The sequence below is a fragment of the Apostichopus japonicus genome, chromosome 16 (genome assembly GCF_037975245.1).
Source record: "Apostichopus japonicus isolate 1M-3 chromosome 16, ASM3797524v1, whole genome shotgun sequence".
Taxonomy (NCBI): domain Eukaryota; kingdom Metazoa; phylum Echinodermata; class Holothuroidea; order Aspidochirotida; family Stichopodidae; genus Apostichopus; species Apostichopus japonicus.
Window position 1 is genome coordinate 16,025,883 of NC_092576.1, and position 20,487 is coordinate 16,046,369.

At 36.7% G+C, this 20,487-nt stretch overlaps 1 protein-coding gene across 1 annotated transcript in view; it reads right to left on the reverse strand.

Annotated features, from left to right (window-relative positions):
• LOC139982960 (uncharacterized) overlaps positions 1-20,487 on the reverse strand; it is a 499,934-nt gene that overhangs the window by 228,744 nt on the left and 250,703 nt on the right. The gene's annotated exons all lie outside the window — the stretch shown is intronic.

A 20,487-nucleotide genomic window follows, 5' to 3' on the forward strand; every position in this document is an offset into this window, starting at 1 on the left:
TAGCGAGACAGGGTTGCAATTAGTGTGGGATTAATCATAATAGTAAGCGATGTAGCGAAATTTAAAATAAAAATGTTTAGGAACCATAATTTAGGTGTTTCGTTGTCAAAGCATTACAAAACAATTTTAAAACATAAATTAGAAATTTCATCCAAGGTGTTGCGATGAGCCAGAGATTTTTTTTTGTTAATTTTATTATGAAAATGTGCATACGCTTTACTTGTCTTATATTTCCCCTGGCTCCTTCCCTATCTTCCCCGGGGGTTGAAATGACCTCGGATATAGCGGTTGTTGACTCATCTGAACCTTTTCTTACTTTTTAAGGGGGGAGGGGGTTAGTTACATCCACTATTTTGTGACTTGAAGCATTATTAAGTTTTAAATTGACAGCATTCCAAATACTTTCTATTATTCTCACATATTTATAAAGTACTGGATTCTAGATGTAAGTTGTAACATGAATCAAAAAGTTCACCTGAAGACGAGACAACCTAAAAATGTATTATTCGTTTTTGAATCTCATTAAAGGGATGACAAATACTGATAACTAAAAAGTGTATATCACATAATTTGTGAATGATCCCAGCTTTACAGATTGCGCCGTTTTTTATTGATAAAATTTCACAGTTGATACAACAGTTATTTTATTTGGCGCTCCATAGTTCTACACCAAAACAGTCAGATAGCCGTCAACCGAAGAATCATAGCAGTTTAATAGCTGAGGAAAGGGGATTAGCGTTCGTTATTAACCATGAACCCTTTCGAGTTTGAAATAGCCACAAAACTTCCCCTCCTTTAGAGATAATGATTCCTTTCCGAGATAAAAGCAACTTACTAATATGTTCCACTTTATTTTCAAATTTACTCTTGTGCAATCGTAGCATATATTACAATAGTAAAATTCTTCTTGACAAGTCCCCTTAACACCGGTGGACCTCTGCCCTAATTTTATTCAAGCCTACTAGTCCGTTGTCTAGTCATTACATCGTAATGAAATCAGATCAAGAGCGATCTTTATATCAAGAATATTTACATTCAAGAAACTATTTATTTACTGTTTGAAAGTAAACTGTGTTGTGAGCAACTCAACATAAACAGCATCGTCGAGCCTGAAAAAAATGCGGTATAACTACATGTCCAGTCCGTATGAATGGAATGTGTCACTGTAAATCTCAAATTGGTATATAGAACGTGGTCAAAACATGAATATGCTTTTCCTGTTATTCTATGAGAGTTCTTAGTACAACTAATGTCAAAGTCGATAATCTTAGGAGAAATACTCATTATTGGTTTTAATTATTTGATTTACTTTGTTTGTAATCGCATAAACGTGAGCCTGTATGGACCCGATTACTGGAAGGAACACCCTATACACGGCATAACGCCCACCCGCCTCATCGCCCTACCTCTACGCCCGCCCTACCTCCCTACGCCTCACCTGCATACTTGGGACGTAACACCCCAATGAGGTCACTCAATACATGGTGATGGCGTTCGAAGATGAGTTACAAACTGCAAGACACGATAGATCTGCATACAATGTACGCCACTTCCTTGTCGTGAACACTGAACATGGAAGTAACACAGGGAAGTAAATATATGGAGACCCACTAACGGTTAGTCTATCTGTTACCAATAGGAACTCCATATATTAAAGCTAACAGAGTTCAAACCCTATCACAACCGTATCATTGTCAAACCGTACTGCTTCAGTCACAGGTAATCAATCTTTGTTTTATTAGAACCTCGTTTGCAGCAAGGATGTTTGTTGCGTTCCTGTTTCTTTTCATGATTAGAGCTTTGGCTGCGGGGTCAGATAGTTTATCGTTATAAGTCATATATTTTATGTGAAGCTCTAATTGAATTCATATTGTTGATATTAGTTAAATATTTTCTTAGAAATTAATCAACAGATGTCGAAATAATTGCATCTGGCTGATGAGACCCAAATTGGAATCGAAATGCCATAGAGCAGGGGTTGAACACGAAATGGACATGACGTGCCACCGTGATTTTGTTGTGTTCAATCCGTGTAGCAAACATGAACGTACTGTGTATCGATAAAGTCATAAAGGAGGACATTTGACATAATCTCCCAGGAGTCCGAATTGTTTCTGTACAGGACTAACTAGTGTTTTGGAGTTATCGGGAGAGCGAATGGAGCGGAGGATCGAATCAATTTCCTTCATTATTCTCCTTGTTGACCTTCACATGATGAACATTTCTTAAATGGTATGTCCTACTTCGAACGAATACTATCTTACCATGAGTAACCTTCGATGGGTCTTATAGAACTGTTGAAACCCGCAATACCGTTAAGTAATAATGCTGCCAGCCATCCATTGAGCTGGAAGTGTCCAGCAACTATATCATCATAACTAGAACATTCCAAAGTCCTCTCCGTCTTTATAGAACGCCGCACTGCCTGTTATGACCACGAGAGGGATTGGCTTTTCCTCTCTCTCACCCACACTCTCGCGATCTACTCACACCCCCAATACCATTCATTTAATGTTGCTTCGTCGGCAGAGCAGATAAATCCCCCACACAGCACCACCAGTGGGGAGAGTATGCTGTGTGCTTCCATGCATGGCAGGTCATTGTGTTCATATGTATCAGAGATGAAGATTTTTCTTCATATATCGGTAGAGAGCACACGCCGATGAAAGTACAACACAGTGATCAATAGCTTGCATTTGTTACCCCGTTGAGTATGATTTACATGTCGATCAACCACCAACCCAACTATGTCTCAGTAAAGCTTTTACCTCCTCTATACACTGGGCAGCCAATAATTACGAAATCTTGACCACGACATGAAACAATGCCAGGTTCGCATCGCCTTAAATATCAGTAGTGAAAAAAATGTCTATATGGAGCTTCTTAATACACATTCCATACAGTGCGTACTGTGTATAAAGTAATACATAAAATAACCAATGTGTTCTATATAGGGATATATAGTCTAAGATAGAGTCAGAGAAGCAGGAGTGGATTATACAAGTAATCTAATATCAATCTAGTGTCCCCTTTGCTTGACACAGGGCAAATCAAAGCGATACAGGAAATGATTGATCAATTGGGAATTATGGGTAAATTGGTCTTCGCCCTCGGAAAAAACGGAATAGGAAGCATCATTCATGCCGAATAAAACTACAAATGAAAATGGCTATCAAAAATGTGGTGGATGCATGTCGATCCGCTAAATGTAAATGCAATAGTTTTGCCTACCGGGTCATTCCGCCTCAAATCAACCAATTTTCTGAAAAGATCCAAGGTGACCCTCTCAAACTAAGATGAAATTTCATCAGAATGATTGAGTATATCCCAAATGAACACATACAAACAATTAAAATCATACTCTATGTCGTTTTCGAGATATGGCCCGTTGAAATTAGGTCGTTGTGGCAATTTTGCTCGTTTGCGATTCGCAAAAAGTGACTTTTGTGATATTTTCCGAATTTGAAAGCTCATAATTCAGTCTTTGTACCAGGTAGAGAGCTCGAATTTGGTATTCTATCTAACTTCTTGCCAAAATTTATGAATCTGCACTAAATTAAACTGTATCTCCTTTATTTGTCTGGTTATGATCACCCAAAGTAGGCACTTTATTCTGCCGAAAATGTTTTTTTGTGATTTTTAAGGTCACCCTGTGCCCACATGAGAGGTCACATGAATCCTATATTCCTTGGGTATTATCTATGGTTGCATGTTTATACCCATAAGCAATATTAAGCCCACCAATGCACTACTTAAGAAATGGCATAGGCCAAAAGTTAGTTCCAGCCAGAAAAAAGGTAAAAATGACCCCGCCCTTCTTGACCCCGGCTGACCCCGCGATCAATTGAAACATTTATTGAAATTTACACCAGTTAAATATATATATTTATATCTACTTGTACACCAAATTTCAGCTTTGGCACTCAACTCCATTCGCAAAAATGGTTTGGTCTGTATATAAAATTTCATCAAAGTGCAACGTTTTTTTGTTGCCTTCTTCTTCTAAGCATATTAAATTCCTCCGTGAATAGATGATTTTAATATGCATAAAGAAGAACAAAGACAAGTTCAACACAATTGTCATGATTACATCATTGACACTGCTGTTGCCAGATGCATTCACAAATATTATCCCCAAATTAAAAATATTCATATCTTCGCGATATCATATTCTTCAAGTATACCTGTCCGTGTTTGGCAAAAATATGTTGACGGTTATTGATCATCAGTCATGCCTAGAATAAACGGTAAAGCGATGTCATATCGGTCTTATCTAGTTCCGCGAAAGTGGACGACCTGCAATCTTTGAAATATTTGAGAATGCCTTTGGGTTATCTCTAACACTTCTGGGAAAAGTACCAGTGCATTCCCTTTATCATATAGTGTGACATATTCGAACTAACAAGTGGTTTTTAAACACTCCTTTACCTAACAAAATGTTGCCCATTGTTTGTTTGAAAACTTTTACACATGCACGTCTAGTAATCAACCAATCAGAAGGCATTTTTGAGATAAATTTAATCACGTCTGCTAAACCTTTTAAAACATATTTTCACAACCAGTACATAGATTGAGAACGTTAGAACTTAAAAAAAGGATCGATCATGCGCATTAGGAACAGGAGCCGTATCTACGGCTCTGTTTGGACTCAGAACCTAGACACACCCTATTAGGAACGGTATGACAGCGCCCACTGACAAAACGGTGAAGATCGATGTTTGCAGTAATTAATGCGTTAAAACAATCAACTTCTAATGAGTTATCACAGCTAAATCAACATATGCATTAATGTGCATGCATAATCTCCTTTTTTTCTCCCTCTTTTCTACTACCTTGCGGGTTTTTAAGGAAGGTTTGATTTAGTTTGCCCTTTAAAACCTTTTGAAATAATTTTAATTCTATCACTTAACTTTCAATGTGATAGGTTATAAAGTGCTCCGTTCATGTGCTGTCCACTCGGCGAGTATAAATATAAACTGAACCCTCGTCCAATTCAACAGTGTCAACAAGGGTAGTGTAATTTTGTTTAAAGCTTGATCAAGGATAACTCAATTACAATCTAAAGTAAGTAAATAACTTGGAAAAAGACATCACAAGTATTGACGTCACTGAACTATACAGTACAAATTAGTGACAAATATCACGTTTTATCAAAATATCACTAGCTAACACTGAATATATCAAGGAAATGGAATGCAGAATAACAAAATAAATCCTAAAATCAGAAATCATCAAGAAAATCACAGGAGACAATCATTATCAACGGGTATAGATGGCACATGCGATATTTCTTCGGAAATGAATGCCATGTTCTGAATTAATTACCGTATTTGTTGTTATTTGTGTTGTCTATGGCATTTTTTATCTTCCGCTTCGACGGTTGGGTGTAGGACTCCCTGATTAAAGGTTATAGTCAATTTTGATATGCCGAAAAACGTTAAACATGTCTCTGCTTCCATTGTGCGTATGAGTGAGAGGATATAATTATGTCTACAAGATCGATGAGTGGCTGTATGCGAAATATTGTAAAGTCAAGTCAATTTTTTTTCATGTTATTTAGCATTGATTCAAATTTACTTTCTGTTATGTTTGTTCCAATTTATTTATGTTTTGTTATATTCTCTTGTAATGGAATGTAGCAAATCAGTAGCCTGTCAGCGGACACAGCTGAATTAAATAATGAGAACTGTAAGATATATGCTATAAGTATAGTGCCCATATTGAGGGGAAAAAACAAAGGTGTTGTGTCATTGAAGTAGCGTGACATGACAGAAATCAGGTATAAGCATGAAAGTTATCGATCTAAAGTCGTTGGTTTTAAATCCATAGAAAGGACCAAGCAGCATATTACTCTGTTATGATTGTAAAAAGTGTAGTTTCTGAAGGAATTTCTTATAAGACTGCTTTCCCTTTTAGCGTTCCTTCCACTTCATGGCGGTTAGTTCTTGGCATCAACGTAATCTCTAATCCTCCATGACTTGAACGGAATACAAAGAATGTTTCTATAGTTTACTTGTTCTCATTGGTTTTCATTCCTTTTGACACTTCCAACACTTCCAATAATTTGTAAAATGATGTCCTTTTTTATCAAGATTAAATTTGTTGCATGAATGAATTTGGGTCAGGTGATAAAGTTAAAGTTAGCCGGGGGGGGGGGGGGGTCTATGTTGGCCCTTAGTCTAATTACATGTACAACATTTTTGTTAAATATAGTAAAACAGAGTTCTGGATGAAAGACAAATGATAAAAAAAAGCAGACTTCAGGATGAATTATGTCAATTATTTCGAACCCACACTCTATGAGAAGTGACGCAAATACCTCTTTTCAAATCAATAGGAGGAGGAAACTTAATTTGAATAACTTATACTTTATAGAGATTTTAGCTGCTGATAGAGTCGACCATGTCACTGCTGTATGTGTGTAGAACACAGTCATTGAAGGGGGCATATACACGCAAATGCCGCAGTCTCAGAGGACCAATAAACACATCAAGTCACTGGAGACTAAAGAAAGTCTTGTAGTTGACGAATTCCCCATCCCCGTGTTTCCCAAATCTACTTGCATAAACTCAAAGGCCTATGAATCCTGTTTCGGGTTTCGAATTACTGTGTTATTTCCAGCCCATCATATCCTTAAATAAGATTACTCACATGAAGTTAACGTGTTTGACTTAATAAGTATTGTCCCTTCCTCATTCAAAAAGGTCCAGTGAAATGTGAATAGGTATTGTTTGTTGAAATTTTAGACTAAATCCCAGTTCATGATCGTCTGCATCGAATATAGTTGTAAAGGGGAAACAACTTACAGCAAGAAATCTCTTGTGAGCACAATCTTAAGCAACCTTTTGTGAATAAGGAGATTTCACGAAATCCGTTTTTCTTTTCTTTACTGCCTGCTTCGAAGTCATCGATAGTATCGGGCATAAGCCTATTGTATATTTACGTCTTGAGAAGAAACGACATTCTTACTACTTGCTGCAATGTAAACAAAGACATTGAAGCGTGAGCTTCTTGTTAATAAAGATATTCAGATCCGTTGTTCTAATGAGAGTAAAACGGGATGAATAGAGATTTCGTTGAAGCCAGTGTCATTCTCTGCTTCCAATATATTGTAGCCAACCAACAATACCAAATTAAGCTCGTAGAAAGTTAACTCGTCTAATGGCTCAGTTGGTAGAGCAGTGGACTGGTAACCCTGATGAACCGAGTTCGACTCCATCAATGGTTGGTTAAACACATTTAAATTTTCTTTTACTATTTCAGTAGTCGACGCTGAAGTCTTGATATATTAATTCAACCATTTAAATTACTAGCTGATGTGGTGGCCGATGTGGTTAAGAGGGTGACGAAAGACTCATTCCTCGTCGGTCGTGTAAATCGTGGCTAGGGTTCAAGACAGGCCTCTGGCGATAATACCATTGGCTGTAGGTATGGTGCTTTTTGTGGCCTAGGATCCCGTGCCATGTCTCCCTTGTTGTCGCAAAAGAACCCGGGGGGATGCGCAGAGGGTCGGTCAAATCGACCAGAAGCGTACTAGGTGGCGTGCGTGAATCCTTGCCTTTGGCCAGAGGTGGTGACATCTCTGCGACCGGCATGCTTGCAGCCACCGTCCACTGAATACGTGGCCTGATGAGGCGCTGTTCTCCTAAAAGTAAATCTACGAATGCCTTTAAGTGCCATATAGTTATTTTATAATACAAAACACCCTGTTTCAAACTAGCGCCATCGAATTCATTAAAAGACTTTTTTTGTCACTCTGAAAGGGGATATGGATTTCATTGTAATGGGTTATTTGTGGTAAGCCAAGCAACACATTCAAACAGTGATGTGGTTCACAAGGGTTGCAGGAACTTAATTAAACTCATTGTTTGATATAAATGTGTTGGTAAAGATTTACACAACCTACACCAAAACAAGCATTATATTCGTTGCAATACTAGAGACATAAAAGCCGGCAAGACCATGAGATAAAATTTTAATATATATAGAATTCAATCTATGTCACTTTTGCAAGAAAACCAAAGTATACCAGTGTCAATATGGTCCCACTATAAGCAACAGTGTTGTAGCAAATTCTCATACCGGATAGTAGGTAGTTCCGGAAACTGAGTGATTCTTCAGAACTTTGTTTGAGATTCACAACAAAAATATACCCCGTATTGTGTTTTGATAACTTTAGCAACAAAATTAACTTTGATATGCCGTGGACCGATAAAAACCTCTACTTTCTGTCTTGCTAGGTTGCATCACATTTACTTAATTTTTGTTTGTTTTTTGGAATAACCCTTGAAACAGTTGAGATTCACTACTTAAAGTGACTGGACCTTTTAGTTTATTACACAGTCCATCAGACTAGTCCCTCGGTTGCAGCACAAAACTCAATGGGAGGTATTTAGATTATATGGTCTCAAATGAAATGTTTATAATTTATTACAAATGTGTTAAGGACTAATGATGTCGAATGCCATCCAATGGTGCTCTGTTGCTTATATGAAGATTATCGAACATATTCTGGTTGACCTAAAAAACAACGGATTAACATAAACACGGATTAACAACGGATTAACTATAAAAACTGCAGTGAGGAGACGACGTCAACACCACCAAGGTAGCCTAAACGAATTTTCCAGAAATTCAGTATATTTAACGATAATATCTTGAAAAAATGAAATAGCTACAGAAACATTATTGGATTCAAAGTTGTATGCTTTCTTTGTATTATAACATATCAAGACTAAAATTCTGTCTTATTCATATTTTATTATTTATGTGAGTACCTGTCGATTATTCTCCCATGATTGATTCCCAGGAATACTTCCAAAGAAAAGTCACCTAGGAAAGAACCTGGGCACGAAAACCAAACTACCGCACGACTGATCCGCTCTCAACCCTTGCATCGAGACTTTGTGATCATCGGCAGGTGTGTATAACCATTCCCCTCGAAAGGGAACATATACTACACATGATCTTCGAGGGTGTCTTCAACTCTTCGGTCTATCTGTTCGTTGTACACGTCTCCATGTGAGGCTCATTTGCATCCATTATTATCATTTGCTGTAAAATAAACCTTTGCAAGCAGTTTTTTCCCGCAATTTGGGAAATCAAACTCGACCGCTTCGAGGAAATTTAAGGTCCATGAAAAGCACCGTGTAATGGTATCCCATCGGTAGGACCAGGGATGATAATATAAGAAAATCCCTTTAATGGGTTCCAAATGAGAAAAATAGAAGACTATAAATTAAATTCGTTGACAATTTGTTACTTGTTGGTGAATAGATCCAGTTATGTTTTTGTATGACGTTTGTTTGGTAAAGTAACGCAAACCCGGTCGAGATGTGGTACCAAGCGGTACCATTATATTGCAACAGCACTAAAAGCCAATGGCGTGCGCAAGGAGAGGGGCGGGAATGCCCCCTTCTTCAAGATCCTTCATTCTCATCTGGCTTCTGTAATAAAATTTCAGCCTCGTAAACCTAATTCGCCACTGCAACAGGCATCTGTCAATACTTGTATACAATATAATTATATAATATTATCTGTACATACCCTTCTTAGAAGAGTCTTAGTAAGGTAGTAAAAGCACACCCAGCCATTTTCAGGTGTCTATGTGATAGAGATGAACGACATACCCCGAAAAGATAAAAACATGTTACTCCACCCTGCAGGGAAATAGCAACTTAAAAGTTCTTTGACAGACAAAGGTGATAGCTTGAACAAATCAAAATATTACACACCGATTCTCATTTGCATTGATTTTTATAGACTTATTACTTATTACAGTACCTATTTTCCGTTATAAAGTTGGGCTTCCCAAAATAATGGTGGAACAAACATGTTGAATTTCTGAGCATGTATCTAATAAGTTATGCTTTCTTTCTTCAGTGTCAAGTGTTTAAATTCAGCTTGAAAATGGGAAAAAATAAGAAAAAAGGAAAATTAAAAAGAAGAAGAAGAATAGGTAAGGGAATAGCCCTGTTTGTACCTTCTGGCATTCAATGCAGCTGATAATCCGAATGTTTGCATGATGATAACTGCAAATGCATCTATATCTTATCTTTAAAAGTACTCGTGGTAGTCAAGATTCAATTTCATAAAACAGTGGGGTAAAATGATCTGAAAGTCACTGGTGTTATATTTAGTGATAGTCTTGAAAACAAGAAGAAATAAACAACATTGAGACAGTAAAACTCCCACTGAAAACGCCCATTTTAATAATCCACTGCACATGTATTTATGTGTTAAACGGATTTTTGTCTTTAACATTTGATATGAACTGGAATCATAATGAACAGATTAGTATTTTTTTTTTTTTAATTTAGTCAGGCAGGAATGAAGAACTCTTCTTTTTTATTGCATTTCACCTTTTTTTTTTGTCTTATCATTGTTATTAGACCATCTTCCTTATCAAATTAAATTTTTGTTTCCTTTTCTATTTCTTCTTTTCAACTTCAACCCTTAAGCAGTTGAAGTTCATCAGTTAAAGTGAATGGAGTATGTAGTCTAACACACCTTCTATTAGATCAGTTCCATCAGGTGTAACACTAAACTCAACGGGAAAAATAAGACATTTTATGGCCCTCACATGACATGTTAACAATGCATATACAAATGTGTCAAGCACAGATGGTGCTCAATGTCATCCTAATATACTTTCTGTTGTTTATATGATATTAATAAGAACATTATGTTTTTCGCTGAATGATTAAAATTGATGGAAGGGTTGATTAACCTTAGCCTTTAGATATGCAATGAGGAAGTGACGTCATCATTAATGTTAACCTTAAAATACCTTTCAAGAGATTTAACATATTTTAATGCTTAGGATTTTGAAAACCGGAGCAGCTATATATTGAAACACTATGAGCACCCTCTTTTACTTTTATTATCAAGACAGACATATTCTCCCTAAAGTTATTTTTCAAGGTCTTAAAGACGATCCCTTTATATCATCTTACAGTATCCTGAACCTTCCCAACTGACAGTCAAGATGAATATACCCAGTGGCGTCAGGGAACAGAATTGTCCGTTGCTTAAGATATCGACCCGGTTCAAGCTGTCCGTAGTTAAAGCAGTCCGTTGAGTAAATGTTGATAGTTATTGCCCATGTTGCTTCTCCCTCGTAACCTTCAAACCAACCCCCATGCCCCACTCACTCCACCCCATCCCCTAAAAAATAACTTTTGCTCTGAGACTACTCATAACGATTGCATATTTAGGAAAGAAATTGATGGTTGATGAATATTGCATCAACCTCCCAACACACATTGTAATGTCCGGCCTCTTTGTGTAACCCATGCTGAACTTTACTCCGCAATTCCATAGTATATTACTATCGTATGGAAAAATGATGCGCGAGAGTTATCAACTATATGTAAAATACCAAACGCCCACACCATTTGCTTTTACTGCCTACGCTTTTGTCAGTTGTGTATTCACACGATGTTCTGATACGTCCTATATAAAAACATGTTTACATAAGTACGTAAGGACTAAATATATCAGCTGCCGATATACCATTTGCTGGTTTCTTATCAACTCGGGGAAGGTATTGGAATCATGACCAGTTCCCTAGGTTGGATAAGTACTTGTATCCATGTCGGATTTCGGAAACGAGCAATTTTCTGAGCAGAAGAAGGGACCAGAATGATACAAGCTGCCATTATATCTCAGAGGAAACAACCAACCAACAACAACCATATATCCGTTAGTTCACGTTTAAGACATTATTTTGCCTAATGACACAAACAGTTGTACAGAGAGAGGAGACGGGGAGGGGGAGTGAGTGTATGAGGGGGGTACTAAAGAACGTATGTCAACCTCATCTCTCCCAACTGTTATTAAAAAACGTTTAGTATGTTATTGAGATGCCTTTTAGCAAAAACATTGAAGATGACTCGACCTCGTTTATAGTTGATCTATGTATAACCGCTTCGGAATGTACAGCATGGTTAGTTAAGCAACGAAAATATGTCATTTATAAACCAAGTTATTAAACTGATTTTCTGATTATAAAAGTCTGTTTATTTACAATTATATCGCCTTTGACAGAAAGTGAAATAATCTGGACACAAATTATATCAGATTGTTCGATCACACGGGGTAATGTGAAACGGGGGACAGTTAAACGTTAATCAGATTGAAACGAGACGGTGATATTAACAAAGCTGTACCCTTTCAAACAGTACAAAAAAAAACATGAAATCCGTTATACACAAATGATTTGTGTGCATGTGCTTGAACCGACACATCAATAAGGGGCCTGTGTTTGAACACACCATCTAGAAGGGGGGGGGGGAATATTTAATTTGGGGACATCTAGGTGTCCTGTACTTGAGGTGTGTATTCAAACAGTGTGTTTGTGATATCTGAAACACAAAACACACTTATATTGGTGTATAACATGATAGAATAGGGCCCTCTTAAAAGGTTGGAGTTGATTCAGATTACTGTGTATTCAGATTACTGGTAATTTGTAGGCTACAGTTTTGGGAGTTGACGAAGGATGTGGTTACCTGAGGCGTGCCTACGCCGTGGCCGCCAAACTACAAACATGGTGAGGTGAAGGTTAAGTTTTATTTGATCATCATTTTAGTATCTTTTACATCGCATGAAACTTTGGTCATTGTGTATCCCGACTGCACTGCAATCACTGCACTGTCCAATACAGGCTATGCTAGATATTTGGGATTGACGCTTAGATTAAGTTTACAAGACTCTACCGATACCCACCAGTCTAGTTATACGTATTTTAGTGTAATATTCTGCACTGGATTAAGCCATCAAAAGCAACATTTCATCCCACCATGACGCCAATTGTGCTCCCACCATTCTTGGTGATGACTTTTCCCCTGATACAAAGAAGGAGCTCGTCAAAGCCACTACAGACGTCAGTGCCATGTCATATCCAGCATTAACTATATTGCACTTTCCTCATCCCACATGATCCATGGGGTGATTTAAGCACTTCTGTATCCTTCAAATATATCCTTAGACCAAGGTATATGGGGATTGAATTTTACATAACTACATGAGCACAATAAGATGTCAACCTTCAACATGATCAAGGATTAAAACATTGTTACATATCAATTATAAATGGTGCAGTTGAGAAATAAAGACAGCTGGGGTGAGAAAGTACATTTATGAATGGAATTATATGGAATGCACCATAATATCTCGCTCATTTAACTTTTCATATTATATAGTAACAAATGTTATATCCATAATATCACAATTTGTCGATATATTCATAATATCACAATGTGGCGATATATTAATAATATCAAAATTTGAAATACAACATATAAATTCAAGAAAGAATGAAGGATATTTATAACGTAGACATTTTGGAAGTAAAAAAAGAATTTTAGTTTTAAAATATCAAAGTCTTAATTGGAAAGGCATAACTTGTGTACTAGTTTGTCAATATTGTTTTCAAATACTCAGCTTTAAAATACAAATTTCCAAAATGCTCCATTCATGCTAATTATTTACAAGTAGTTTAGGATGTGACCGTTGTTGTGCCCCACAAAAGTATCAGACTATTCTTGTACTTCATAAGATTGACTTTCAATGTTGTTTACGTATGAAGTTTAATATTGTATTTCTAGGTTACACCTGCCCTCACCCAGCCACCTGCCCTCCCCTAACCTGAATCCCATGTACTCAGACATACATAGCCTGAAAAGCACCATCCATGCATGCACATATACATACACGGGTCAACATTATTGCCTTAGTATTGGTTGTGTCATTACCAAGCAATCTACTACAAATATTGGAGGAACCATGAAACGATTCAAGTGATGACGAGTTAACAGGAACTTGCGCAATTATAACAACAAACTGTATATGTTTTTATTGTTCACTCTTTGTTTTATTTTGTTTTTGAGTAACACCAGGCGTATTCTACGAGTTGGAAGTTCCTTGTTTATTACTTTAGCTATTCTAAATGATATTGGGGTTATTATATTTACTTAAGACGACAAACAACTCTTCATTCAGTGTTTAAAATGTATTTTTTAGTGTAAAGTTGCCCCTTGCGTCTGTAGTTGCGAGGCAGTGTGTTTTTTATTCTGCTCATGTCTCTGAATGTGGACATCTTACCTACGTTGCTGGTGATAACTCACCTCAGCGAAGTGGTATATGGTAATGAAGTATCGTAGAATAAGGTGTATCAGCCATGTGATGCGCAGATATCGGGTAATACACAACAAACCGTTCCTTGAAAAGAACTGCAAATGATAAATGCAAATATCGTTATGAGCTAAGGCCTACGTAAGAACATAGCTATATTTGTACTGTTGTTGACTGATATCCTGTAGAATAACAAGATGGGTGGATATAAATAAATGTACTAAGCTAAAACATAATCGATAATACGTTCTCCAAATTCTTCAACATATAGATTTCCCTCGGGAAGTTAACAAAAATGACTTTGGACGTGTCCACATATGAGAACGGGTGTTGTCGACATTGCACGAACAATTATTACGCATAAAAACGATACCAATTTGCAACTCAAGTAGCTATTTATTTTATTTACATGTACCCGCCTTCAATCACCGCTCTGTTTATATGCAGCGGAGACTAGGGCAAGCAGAAAGAAATCTCGAGTCACGTGATCCCCAGAGCGTTTACACTACAAACTTGATTCACTAGTTGGGATACTCCCCAAGCGTGGAGAGCACTATTATGAGACTTGCTACAGTGTACGCGAGGGTATCCCTTGTATTATCAAATATGAAGAACGTTTCAGAAAGCCTCGTTTATGGATGTAACCAGATATTATTTTGGGGTGTGGGTTGCTCAGTTTCAATCAAATATTTACAGATAAAAATATGTAAGGTAATCCCTTCTCAATGCTTTTTTTCTATACCTGTTACTTGAGCTTTGAGACATATGCTTGTGCTGATGAGCACCTTACACTGTATATACTGTACTATTATAATGTATAAGTGTTATTATTGTAAAATAATTCAAAACAATACCGTTGTAAATCAGTAAAATACAATGGTACGTTCTATGTTGAATTTGTTAACGACTATACCATATACCCGATCGTTATGATGAATCACTTAAACGTTATTATATAACTATATAATCGCCCCATCCCTCTACCCTCCCCACCTACCACCTCTCCTACCCCACTTCACTCCAACTCGTGTACTATGACCGATTGCATTAAGTATAAACAGTCTGCAATTATATTAAATAAATAACACGTAGGCAATACATGGAGTTGTAATAGCGCGTCCTAAAATTTTGTCACATGACTGCTATGTTGTCATCACTGTGTCATACACGTATCGAGTGTGAGTAACCGTTTTAGGTGGATTTGGCGAAATACCATTTTGAAACTTTGAACTTCATCGACCTCATGCATGGTCGTTGATATTTAACCTTTGGCCGATGAAGACATAATTCAATGAGGCTCTGCACCCAATTCCTAGACACACACAGCCTAGTCGATATCCAGGTTGGATCCCGGGGACAAATACGTCATCACACCCCCTTTTTTTGCACTCCTGTTATCCCCCCGACCCCACCTAACTCCCCCTCCCGTCGGGCCTCAAAACACCCACCAAGTTTGAAGCACATTGGGATTACTATTTAATTAAGATAAGCTATCGACTATTAGATTTCGTATTATATTTTGCTTTTCATTGGAAATCTTGAAAGGATTTGTCAACTTAATCGTTCCCCGTGATGTTATGGTAAATTGTATAATAGAGTATGTTTTAGAGACATTAACTCTCCTATAGGCGGAGTGTATAGCCGGAGTGTTAAGGCGGAGTGTATAGCCTAGTGGTTAACGCCGGCGTCTCCCAGTCATGAGATCCCCGGTTCGATTCCCCGCCGACAGCAATGTGTGTCGTCTTGCAAGGGTGTTGTTCAATAACGACTTCCTGACATGGACGTTAAATGGATGTGTGCCGAGAGATTGGCTTCGGTCAGCTTGCGAGTCTACAAGCCTCCATGGCTTCTTTCGCGAGTTCCTGCTTGCGGGAAGATTACATATACATACATACACACATACATACACACATACATACACACATATAGAGACCGATTCTGGTATAACACCAGATTTTGACCAATTCAAAACCAGTGGGAGTTTATCCAAACAAATTGAAACGTAAACTTGTGAAGACTTATAACTAATTACACAAGTTTACTGTTTTCTTTTTGCTTCAAATTTAACGTCATAATGACCAGTCTAACGTGAGACCAATTAAAACAAAACGCTTTCTCTGAGAGTCCTAAACTAACTTGCATGTCGTGCACGTCTGACTTGTGCGAATATATCTTGGTCTAAAAATAGGTCATAGTGTACAAGAACATTTTCAGTCAAATTAGTTACTTTTGCTAAATTTAGGTTTGAAAACGGAGCAAAGACATTTACGGCTCTGGGGGAAGGGGAGACACCTGCCCCCAGTTTTGTAAAAAAAAAACCTAAAACGTGCTCAGTTGCTGTTGCGCTAACCTGACCATTTGCTACTTTGGTTAGACATTAAGCATAATGTAATTACAACTGCTCCTTTGCTAGGAATTTGTTTCTGATATGTTATTTAAAATCGCCGTCATCTTTAAACAAATAAATTTAAAAAAATCTAGAACTGTCAATGAGCGCGTATGGCACACGTTCTACCATTTTAATGAGTGCACCCTGGTTCTGGAATCTGACAGTGTACACAGATTTAACAAAACATGAAATATCCCCAATCATTTTTTTTTCGCGTTCAGTTTAAATTTATTAGTTCCTTAAACAACTGCAAATCAATCATAGAAGGCTTCTGCGATCAAAGAGAGGGTTTGCGTTGCAGTGTTGAATAAATGAATGCATTTTCAATGGTTAAGAAAACTCCTTTCGTTTTGGTGGCTGTAAAATATCCCCACGGATTCAAAATTAGATTTTCACCTCGACGCGATGAGAGAATTATTGTGTTGCTGTTTATTTTCACTCACATTTCTTTGTTTGTTTGTCTATAGGTTCATATGCTGGTAATACAAAACCTGTGTTAAAGTTTGAAATTTGAACAACCGTCACTCTCTCCTTCTGCAGGAAATGCTTCTAACAAAAATGGGCTTAGATACATGATCTGTCGGTTTGTTCGATATTCATCTTCCTGCATGGGTTGTCAATTACTTGGCGGTATCGTGGTTTTTCTTGTTCTGTTTAGTAGATCAGTGTTCACGTCTTTACATGGTGTCGACCTCCAGTGTTCAAAAACATGACAGATTCTCTTCTCATTTCTTTTTTTTCATTCTTCTCTTATTTAGTTTGTTGCTTCTTGCAGTTTGTGAAATTCCTTGGGGCCATCTTCTGTGATGTCTGGATAATCTTATTGCCTCAATTTTTGTATACATTTTATTTCATATTATTCTTATTTCTATTCTTATATTCATATTATTCTTATTTCATATTATGTATAGTACTTTTTTACGGGAGGGTGAGGGAACAGGGATGGCGGACATGGCTGCATGTAGGGTTGAGTATGATTGGAAATTTCACAGCAATATATTGTTTTTATTCGTATGTCAGAGCTGGTATAAGGGGGAGGGGGTATAAGGGAGAGGGGTGGGCAGCCTGGTATTAGATATGATTGAGGGGAAGGGAATGAACTGGTTATTGAAGTTGGAATAAGAAATTTCAAAAGTCAAAGCAATTTGCTTCCCTTTTTGTGTATTGTTTGTTCAAGTTTTTAATTATGCGCACACTTATTAGCTTTTTATTAGACCCCTGCTCCAGTTATAGCAACAACTGAGGTGCCGAATTGGGAACTAAGGAGTTAAGAGGGTTTCCTGCGCTTCTACAATCATGCATGAATAGTGAACCACAGGCATGATATTTTAAATTTTGTGTCCAGTTATGGATGGCAGTTTGCATCTGATACATTGGGCGGCCGTAACCACATTGATATCATACTTTCAAGCGATTGAAATCTTTCAGTAAATCCTACTTTTACCTATAATAAAAAAAAAATACAATAACATAAACAAAAGGTATTAAAAAACATGATCAAAAGGTATATGCTTTCGAACATTTTAATAATTTACTTTTATAGTTTCTGAGATGCATGTACAAATAGCATTAGTCTATTAGGAATTTTCCCCCAACTATATGTAAAAATAGTTGAAGGCTCCCAAAAATTAAAATAATCAACTGTCTGATTGCAAAATTTGGCAAAGATTCAACTCTACCAGCAGCATTAGCTAAAATCTCTTGCATGGATACGCAAAATCTTTTCATAGTTACTTTAGTTTCAACAACAACAAATCAACCCATGAACATATTACAAGAAACATGAAAATCATTCTATGTCATATGAGCTTTGCACCTTAAACATGCTGGTATATTTGCATATATACTGCTCCAATAAGTAAAATAATAAACAACTGTCTGTTTTGAAGACAATGACAAAGATACAACTCTTCCTGTAGTCACCCATATATAAGCAGTATTTGAATAAGTATATGAATAATAGTTTAATTTCAATTACGAGTCAACACTCAACCAGTACCAATATAGAATGGAAGAATAAAATGAACCAATGTAATCTTCTTGAAACAAAATGGAAAAATAGTGAACTTTGTGACATGAAACATGTTTGCATGAAACTGTCCATTAGCATTCTTTGGACACTAAATGCTATGACATTATATCAAATTCATGTTACTGTTTGTGTAATAAATGTTACAATTACCATGTTAAACACACAATCATCACATTGATTGGATTTATTATTGTACTGCTGAGTATTCAGTACAATAAATCTAAACACTCTTACAATAACAACAATCCCTCAAGTCATCCGATGTAACGGGTCTAAATAGTTAATGACTTAGACCCAACTCTTCTTGAATTCAATTTAAAACAAGCAACAACTTTAGATACACAGTGATTTGCTCATTATTAGTTTGATTTAAATTAGCATACAAACCAATCAAAACAAGTAGTGGCGAAATGAAGGTTATCATTTTTTTTAACAGAACAACTGGAAGATATACATCAAAGCGAACTTTGAGATGTGAAAACATGTAGAATTCTGACTCTGACGACTGCTACACTGCAGTTATATTGTCTTTGTTAGTGGCACGGTAGGCACGAAAATCTCGAATCTGGTTGCACTTCACACTACCAGTCCAGATAACTCATAAACAACTTTATGGAAAAATTCCAAGGCACCAAGAAATGCCTTTTAGTATTCCAGATAAAACACACATAACGATATGAAGCACACATCAATGGCGTTCATAATTGTCCTCTGAGGTAGGGCATGTCTCTCGATGATAACAAATAACTGTTGATGATATATTTTGCTTTCTCCAAGAAGTAACACATATGGCTGAGGCTTTACTGAAATATTTTGCAAAGAGAACTACAAGTTGGGGCTTTCCTAAGTAACCAAAGAGATAAATACATTCCCTTCATAATACGGATGTAGGCATTTATTTGCATGTACCACTCACAAAAGACGTGACATATGCATTCGAAAATAATACAAGTTTAGTGGTTCAACAGAGATACTATCAAGCTGTTCTATTTATTAATGTATGTCATAGTAAGAAAAAAAAACCGTGGTACATTAAATTAAGCCCTGTCCACTGATTACTATGTACGATATATGCACCAAATAACAGGGACTATCCTTGGGTTAATGGTTTTATTTATATCTAGTATCAACTCAAACATAAAAATGATATTTTTTGAGTTTGTCCTTACATGCTAATTTCAGAAAAATTCTCATTTTGCCCCGCCAATCACCAATATATAATAGGCAAACCCAAAATGGCAGTCAAAACATAGTGATGATGGACCAACCCTCAACACCAAATATTAAATAAATGTCATATATAGCTACTTGTAAATTGCCTCTTTAATTTTTTAACATCAAGCCCCCACACCCCCCCCCACCATTCCCATACAAGATAATTTCAATGAAAACAACAGGGAACACCTTTCCACCCTGTATCAACTCAAATATAACTAGGATTATTGACATATCATGTATACAAGCAGACATCTCACGCACAGGAGATCACCATTGCATCGATTATTTGAGCCTCTGGCCAAAAAAAAAAAAAAAACGAAGAAAGCCCAAGTGTTGGAGGGATGGAAAACAATGTTCTTCAACCTTATAATATCTCCTGAGGATTAAAAACATTCATCTTAAAAATTAGTACCTTTGAGAAATTTACTCTCTATCAGGATTGCGTAGTTGATAAATACTTTTCATTCCATTAAGATAAAATATAACTGCATAAATTTTTGCACAGTATCCAAAACTCAAACTGACAATAATTACAAATATGGAGGGCACAAGACCATGCAAACTTACACAATTGAAGTTTTGGAAAGCTGCACATGATTTCTTTACAGATAGTTTACCTATTTGTGTCTCCTAGGAAAATAATGTGGTATAACAAATGGATTGCAGGATGGTTTTTCCCATCTAAGAAACAAGTTTAAAAGAAGCGTTACAC